Genomic DNA, 8492 nt, shown 5'->3' with positions numbered 1-8492 from the left:
TTGTGAGAGAGTTAGTGAAGTGAAAAGTAGAATACAATTTCTTTATGGCACATTTGAAGAACAGAAAGCACTTTACTAAAAACAGAAATAAACAATAGTAAAAAAAACACACACAAACAAAAACAATAAATAAATAAACAAACAATAAGGAAAATGAAAAAAATGATGACACAAAGAAACAGCTTGGTCTTTAGCTGTTTTTTTTAAGTGTTTACAGATCTTAAAAATGGAATTAAGAGGGTTACAAAATTTAGGAGCAACAACCTCAAAAAACCCTCTTTCCTTCTTAGCTGAAATGCAGGATCAACCAGCAGACCAAGCTAAAAGGACCTCAAACACTGCTAGTCTTGTAGCGCTTCAATAAATTTAACAAATCCACACGGGCTTGATTGTGGAACACTTCAAATGTAAGAAAAATACTTTAACTATCTTTTAAATCTGACAGTAAACCAGTGTAAAGAAATCAAGACCACTGTTCTGGATTACTTTGTTAACAGCTTGACAGATGCAATCTGGACCACTTGTTCACCACTCTTCAGAAATATACTGCTCAGACAAGTGAAAAGAGAATTACACAAGGTTAAATAAAAGCATAGATTTCTATCTCTGATAAAGATAAGACAGCAACATTTCTAAACTGACAAAAACACGGGAGAACTAAGATATTTAAAATTCCCCCAAAATGTTGGGTTCCTGTGTAAAATGTGAGTAAAAACAGAATGAATTTCAAATAAATCTTGCCTGTATTTTATTCCTAACAGAATATAAACAACACATCAGATGCTGAAACTGTGACATTTGACCATTTCTTGGAAAAAATGAACTTGTTTTAAATTTAATAGCAGTAGCACTTTAAAAAAAAAGGAACATGGTTATCAACAGCCTGGAAAAAGATTTAGCACAACTCAAAAACAACTGGAGGAACGAGCAACTAATTAGATTAATTGACAACATTTTAAATGGGTATAAAAGGAACATTTCAAAGAGGCAGTTATACAACATACAACACCCTAACCTTTCTGGCATTGGGGTTGTATATGCTGGGCCAGGCTTAAACCTTGGGTCACAGAAATACCAAGAATATCCTAAGCAAGTCTCACAGAAGAGGACTGAAAAATAAAGACTCTTTATCAGAGCCTAACAGAGCAGAAACAAGCAACTCTGTTTTATCTGTATTTAGATGAGGTCAGTTGTCATCCAGTCAGTTATTGACTGTAAACAGCTCAGAAAAAAACAATATCTCTGAAAGGTCACAAGGCTTAAAAGAAACATATAGCCGAATGTCATCTATATGACCTTAAGAACTAAAAAGACTAAAGACAATGGTTAAAATGTTAAAGAAAAAGTCTTTTTTTGTTTTTTATAGCGTTAGTAATCATTGGCTGAGTAAGGACAATTACAACTTCAGAAAAGACTATATTAATCAATACATAGTAGCAGGAAAAACAAATCTGTTAAATCTTAATCTAATTAAAATGAAGTAAATCATGTGTTTTATATCTGTCATTTTAATCTACTCAAAATCTGCCACATAACTGTATCTCAAAAATGTTCATAATTCTGAACGGAGCATTTTTTAAGCTCTGGACATCGATTGTACCCATGGAGCAACACATCAAGCTGCTTAAATGAAGTTTTTTTTTAAAAAAAAAAACTGTATTTTTGTCCAGTTTTCAGAAAAAATCTTAACAATGATTGGTAGCCAGCATCTGTGAAGGCTCTGCTGTTTTTCTTATTGTTTCTTCAAACTTCCTTAAAGCACCACTGGATGGCTCTATTTGACATGGCTTAAGAGGCAGTATGTTGCACAACTGGCAGCTGCAGCACTATATATATATATATATATATATATATATATATATATATATATATATATATATATATATATATGTATATATATATGTATATATGACTAATGAAAACATTTTGTCTGGAACTGTGTCAGAGGTGGTAAGTGTGGGGATGTGCTGGGTATTTCACAGCAGTTTGTGATTTCTAGCTTACAAAATCTTGTAGCAGCTTCCTGACAGAAGCCTCACTATCAAAATATTAACACGGTGTCAACCACGTACACTATTTCCACAGAAGTCGACGCACATCACAGTACACCTCTGTTTCCTTCCTGCATTCTTTGTTAATGCCACAAATAAAGCTACAGTGACCACTCACTATGAAGTACTACGTACTGCTTCCTGTTTGTTCTACCAAGCCCAAAGAGCCTGTGTGTGCTAAGTTCAGGATGCTTCTCGAACACCTGGATGAGATGGAATATATTTCAGATTTCCAGTCCATCCCATCCAAAACCAGCCTGGTCACACATTGCTTTACATCTGGCTTTGCTATATTTGACCAGAGTTCCTGTTTTTCTAGATGGTTCTCTCACCAGAGGAATGCAAATGTTTACCCATTCTTTTTTCTTTTCCAGTGGCAGTTTATAATAACTTTTATCAACCTAAGTCATGTAGTCTCTTAGTGCATCATAGCAAAACTGGGATGTTTTTAGTTTTTGTTATTTGTACACAATTAGTTCTTACTGTTACAGAATAGTCTCTTGTCTAACACTCCAAAGAAGAGTCTAGTAAAAATTCTTCTGTATATATTTGTTTCAGAATGGAGGTCTTAAGTTGAACAACCTGCGGCAGATTAAGACACCCTGGAGGAAGTGAGGTCCACAACTTAGGGGGTTCAGCGGAGAAATTATTCACCCACTGACGGAAAGGTCATGGCTGACTAATACTTGAGTGGCGGGAGGTGTGGTAAAGGCCCTGGCAACGCTAGGCTTGAGCATAGGCTCGCTATTTTTGGCCAGCTCCTCTTCCTCCATACTAGATCCTCTTTTCACCCGTTCTCTCTTTCCTTATTCCCCAGATGTGTTTCCTTCCTGTAAGTCAAAGACTTTACTTCTCCTCTTTTCCAACCTCTCACTGACGCACTTATGTCCCAATGGGGGGAACTAGAAGGGTGGAGGTAGGAGGGCCAGCTGCTAAGATTGAGAAATTATTTCTTATTTCAAAGTTTGTGGTTTTGTAGTTTGGAAAAAAATGGGGATGGTTCCTTTTTTTTTCTTTTTTTAAAAAAATGTTTTTATAGCATTAAATCTGTATGAAACGAACTGCATTCTTCACACAACAAGGACATCACTTTATAAACCACAAATGTTTTCTAATTTGTGCTTTTATTCAGTGCTTATTGCTTTTGCATTTGAATGTTTGGCCTTAATCGTGCAGTATAACATGAATAAATTTAAAGATAACTCAGGCCCAGTTTTTCATCATGAACAAGTTTATGATTCAAGTTGAACTTTGCAGTGAAAATGGAACAGTTGGAAAAGTAAAGCATCTTGTTTGTATTATTGTAATGTTCTAGTATAAATCTCCTTTGCAGTTTAGTGATTTCATAAAATGTATTAAAGCTTAACTCATACTACAAACAACATATTAATCAGTGACTGGTAAGGGTGTCAGGATTGGGTATAAAAGCAACATCCTGCAATGCTTAGTCTTCCCATGCAAGGATGGATTGTGGTTCACTAGTTTGTGCTCAACTCCGACAGAGGATCCTCAGTAAGTTCCAAAAAACAAAACAACAGTTTTAGACAATAGCAAACATGTCAACAGTGACGATCAAGATAATATGAAAGGAGGCAGCACAGTAGACTGCGGTGGTCAGTGGGGCTTGAATTGAATATGTTCTGGTTTCTTCTTGTTTGTCCCCTTCACTGGTCGCGCGTCAGTAATATTGCTCAACAGTACCCCCATGGTTTCTGGTGGTACTGCTTCATTTTCTATGTTGAAGGACACATTCGGAAGATCCCTGGAAACTGACCAAAATATGCACTTAAAGGATACAGGAGACGGACGAAATCCTCCCTATCTGTCTTTAGCATAGAGCATAAATGGGCCTTAAGGCTGTGGAAGCATAACTAAAGCGGTTAAGTCAAGGTCACCGAAGTCAGCCCTAAATCTAACCAAAAAGAAAGTTATAGATAGAAACTCAAAAATACCACTGAATACCAATGAACCTTAGACCCATTGATTGTTTGTCATGCAGGCAAAAATGACTTATATTTACATAAAAAAAGTTATTAAAGGTTCTAAATGAATATATTTGCCAGTCAAAGCTTTTAAATTTCTAAATAAAAAAACAAGTATGTACAATTGATAATGTAAATAATATTAGGCCTGTTCTGCCTTTTTAGACACTAAATATGTGGATGCTAATATGCATGCTAGTGTTAGCTTATCCTATAGCTTGATGCTAGGCTCTTTATTATTTGTAAGTATATTAGCACACTGAATGGAAACTTGGCAATGTCGCTAATTATAGTATTCTACTTCTATTCTATTCTTCAATTCTAGTTTCTGTGTTAGTTTCACTTTCATCGCATAATTTCATATAAGTTGTACCATGGATTTAGTATGAAGAGTGCAAATAAATCCCTCATGTTCATCAATGATGGAGAGTTTAACTCACTGTCTATTTGAAGTTTTTACACCTCAGTGATGGTAGAACAATGGCCTTAAAAAGTTTACCCTAAATTCTGTGATATGTCCACAAAAGTTGGCAAAAGCAGCATCAGAATTGAATAATAGTAAGGAAAACAGAAAGAATCTTCGGGCTTAAAAATATATATTCTTGTAATGAAACTTATTGTGGAAAAAACATTTCCTAAACAAGTTATTTTATAAAAACAATAAATGAAGGACAATGCTGTTGTGTCTTCTGTCTTCGGTCAATGTTCAGCTCATCATTAAAATAAAGGACATACCAACAATGTACACATTGTGTGGTGTTTAGAGGCAAAGAAACACTGCACCTTTAAGTACGAGAATGCCAGCAATTTGCAGCTGTGCCAAGGCATTTGGAGCTGGAATGTGTTGCCAGGGGTTTATTTCCCCTACAGCTTTCCCAGGTGTTATGGGGGAAAAGGAAAACAACAAAACCACAGAACAGAGATGGACAAACCACGAACATGACAAAAGGCGTGCAGCTGTAGATGAGAAACACCCAGGAGTCTGATTAGAAAGCCCTTTTCAGACATGAAGTCATTCATATAGGTACATGCTGTCAGGACATGTGAAACACAGCAGGGAAAAAAACCAGATTTATTACCGTTCCTGCATTATCAGCTGTCTCCTCCTTCCCTCTTAAACCACAGATTTATGTCTTCAGTAAGGTCAGGTAGACAGTTATAACCTCACCTTAAGAACCTGGCAGGGAGTGTACATTTAGAAGTGCGTGCAGGTAAGCGAACAGCAGCTGTTGACCCATTTAAAGGGTGTCTGCTTTTAAAAACCAGTTCTGAAATCTCACTCAAGTTGGAGCTTACAGCACATGTTGAACAGATTTCTTCAACATGAGAGTGTTCAGCCAGTTTGTCCTCGGCTGACTCAGCGATTGTTGTGTCAGTGCCACTTAAAAATCAGCTAAGTTTGACTCACATGTAACACAAGCAAAACTAAATGAACTTGATACTTATTGATATGAATCTAGATATAAGTCATGGCAGCTGCAGCTTCACTCTGCTCCTGTTAAGCTTTCAAGGCAAAGGTCAAGAAGGAGCGATCAGACGTCCCTTACAATCTGTCATTATCACAGTAATTGTAAAACAGGTGTGTTCTGCCTGGTTTCACTCTCACTGTACGTAGTTTTTACTTACTCCTTGTTTGTGTTTGTGATAAGTCTCTCCTCTGTCTCGCTTTCTGTATTGAAGCCTCACCCTCTGTCTCTCTCTCTCTCTCTCTCTCTCTCTCTCACATGCACAAACAGGCAGCACATGGCCAGCCTGAGTGAGTCACAGTGGTCTGGTAACAAGTGCCTCTTCTCAGGGAGAGTCCCTTCCATGTATCCCTGAGTTAAGGCCAATCCCCTTGAGTGTATCAGGTGCACTGGTCCTCTGGGCAATTTGAGACATGTATCAATTGTCTTCAACTTGGCAATGGACCCGAAAGATGATACCTCCTCCTCATGATACTGAAGGTTTAAGCAACTTGAACTCCATGAAAACTAACAGTGAGTTTGCAAAATGTGTCAGTCACAATAACACAGGAGTCTGATTGCTTACAAAGAGAAGATGCTATCTTGCTTGGAAATAGTTGTTACATGATAAGAATTACTGCCTGATGTAAAATAGGCAAGCACTGTAGAATAATGGATCTAGTTAGTCGGAATTTCCAAGTTCCCAGTAGGGAAAATCAACAGGAAAGCCCCCTCAAAGTTAGACTTTTGTCTCAAAGCCAAAGCAAACTAGACAGCCCTGACCTGTAAAGCCAACATGGCTGCTCCGCACATAAATAGTGGCTTATAGCTACTTATAGCTCATAGCTACTGTAATATGTAATGTAATAGTCAGTCTGGTGAGACTGGTAGAAAACTTTTTACAAGCTAATTTAAAAACAAGAACCAATAAAAAGAAAAAAAACATAAAAGCAAACAAATACAATAAAATGGACTAAAAACAAGTTAAAACAAAGAACATAAAAACTAAAAAGTACCCAAGCTGAACTCAGATTAAAGCGGCACTACTGAACTTTGGCAGATTTGCAGTGGCTACTTTGGCATCCGTTTTGAATCCTGTCTCTTCTCTAAGCTCTCCAACCAGTAAAGGTCAGCACAATCCAACCAGTAAAAGTCAGCACAATGTTGACTCTTTTCTTTATCTGTTGCTCTGTCACTTTCTCTTTCTTTTCCTGGCTCCCTCATATAAGGTCATCTTGCTTTTCTTTGCTGAATCAGTCGTGGTGTGCATCCAAAACGGGCAATATGTTGATATCCAGTTGCTGGTTTGTGATGCAATGAAAGCAAAATCCAGCTGTCATGTGATGCTCTGGGCTGAAACACAAAGTCATAAAGAGCAGTTTCTCAGCCTCAGGTTGCTGCTGCACCATGACTGCTTCAAGGGTGTGCCTAATTAATGTCAATGTGCCAAAACAAGTCAGAAGAACAGGAGTCTAGAGGCTACCACTGTGAAAGCCATATCCCCTCTATGCTTTAATTAAGACATCAGCTACAATGAAAGCATCTGGCTAGAAAATCTCAGTGATCTTTTGGGTTTCTATAAATAGAGCAGCTTGGTTAAGTAACTGGATGCTGTGCCATTTAAATCTTTTAAAACAAGTAAAAGAATCTTAAAACAACTTGCTAAAACTGGAGAGATGTGATCATGCTATCGGTGACCTGTTAAAGGATACGCAAAAACATAATAGACTAACTGTAGGTGATGGAGAGGAAGAGTGTTGAAGCCCAAGGTTTGAAGAGGTGCAATAGTCTAATATAGAGGTGATAAAGACCTTGAATAATCTATTCAAGGTCTTTTAGAAAGAGATAAGATTTTACTTTCACAGTTTGTTGTAACTGATAAGACCTGGATTTGACTAATGTTACTTGTTTCTCTAGTTTAATTAACCATCACTGTTACGTCTGGGCATGTTAAATAGTGCTCCTTTCCTTAGGTTTCATTTCCCACATTTCAGGTGATTTCAGTTGGAGACTGCTCTGTCTGTAGAGAACATGGCAAAAAAAGACTACAAAAGAGATAGTCCGCCATATGAAATGTGTTTAATTTTATGTGCTATGAAATGATTAGATTTATGTTATGTGTTTGGTTTACAGAAATGACCATCAGTAAGGCCAAATCTCTTCTACAAAGATGGCTTGCTGGAGTTTTTGTTAGCTATCTGCTAACCTTGCTCAGAAATGCAATCTTGAGGACACAACAAGAAGAAGATTTCTAATGTTTAGGGAATACCGAGAAGAAACAGGGCCGAGTGTATCAGTTAACTGATCCAAAGCGGAATGATTTCCTGATCCAACGACTTCAGTCTTGTTTTCATTAAAGGTACAGTGTTTAAGAATTACTGACATCTATTGGTAAAGATTTGAAATTAATTCAAATGCCAAGCACAGTTGAGAATGGACGGTGGCCATCAGTGGCCAACCAAAATTCTTCCAGACATAAACATTTTTTCATATGTGAGTGGATGCAATGGCAGCTACTTCAAAATTGTGCATATGCTATTGTGTTCTACTATGTGCCTTTAAAGAAATGAATTATCAGAGATGGTGCTCTAGCTCCTATGAAACATGCTGGTACTGCAGTTTTAAAGGGTTCTTACCTCACAGACAGATAGCTGTTTGTCCATTCAGAGACACCGTAGTAAATATGGTGGCACTTAAACGGCAGCTGCCATGTATGTGGACCCACATAAAAGAAATAGAAACAGTTTTTGATGATATATTAATCTAATTTTCTGTTACTGACCTTTGATTTTGTTATATGCTGGATGTTTAAGGTTGAGAAAAATTCTGAGTTGTCTGTGGTGTCTTTCAGTTAATCAGAGGCTGAGTGAGACAGACATATCCAAAATAAAAAGAACTAAATGGTTTACTTTTTAATGAAGCAATCTGGACAGATTTTCAATTTGCATATAGCTCTGTATCAAAGTATTATAATTTCTATTGTCTCATTCATTGCAAACAAACATCTCACTTTT

This window comes from Melanotaenia boesemani, chromosome 2 (assembly GCF_017639745.1).
Source record: "Melanotaenia boesemani isolate fMelBoe1 chromosome 2, fMelBoe1.pri, whole genome shotgun sequence".
Lineage (NCBI taxonomy): Eukaryota > Metazoa > Chordata > Actinopteri > Atheriniformes > Melanotaeniidae > Melanotaenia > Melanotaenia boesemani.
Note: the sequence above shows the minus strand (reverse complement) of the source record.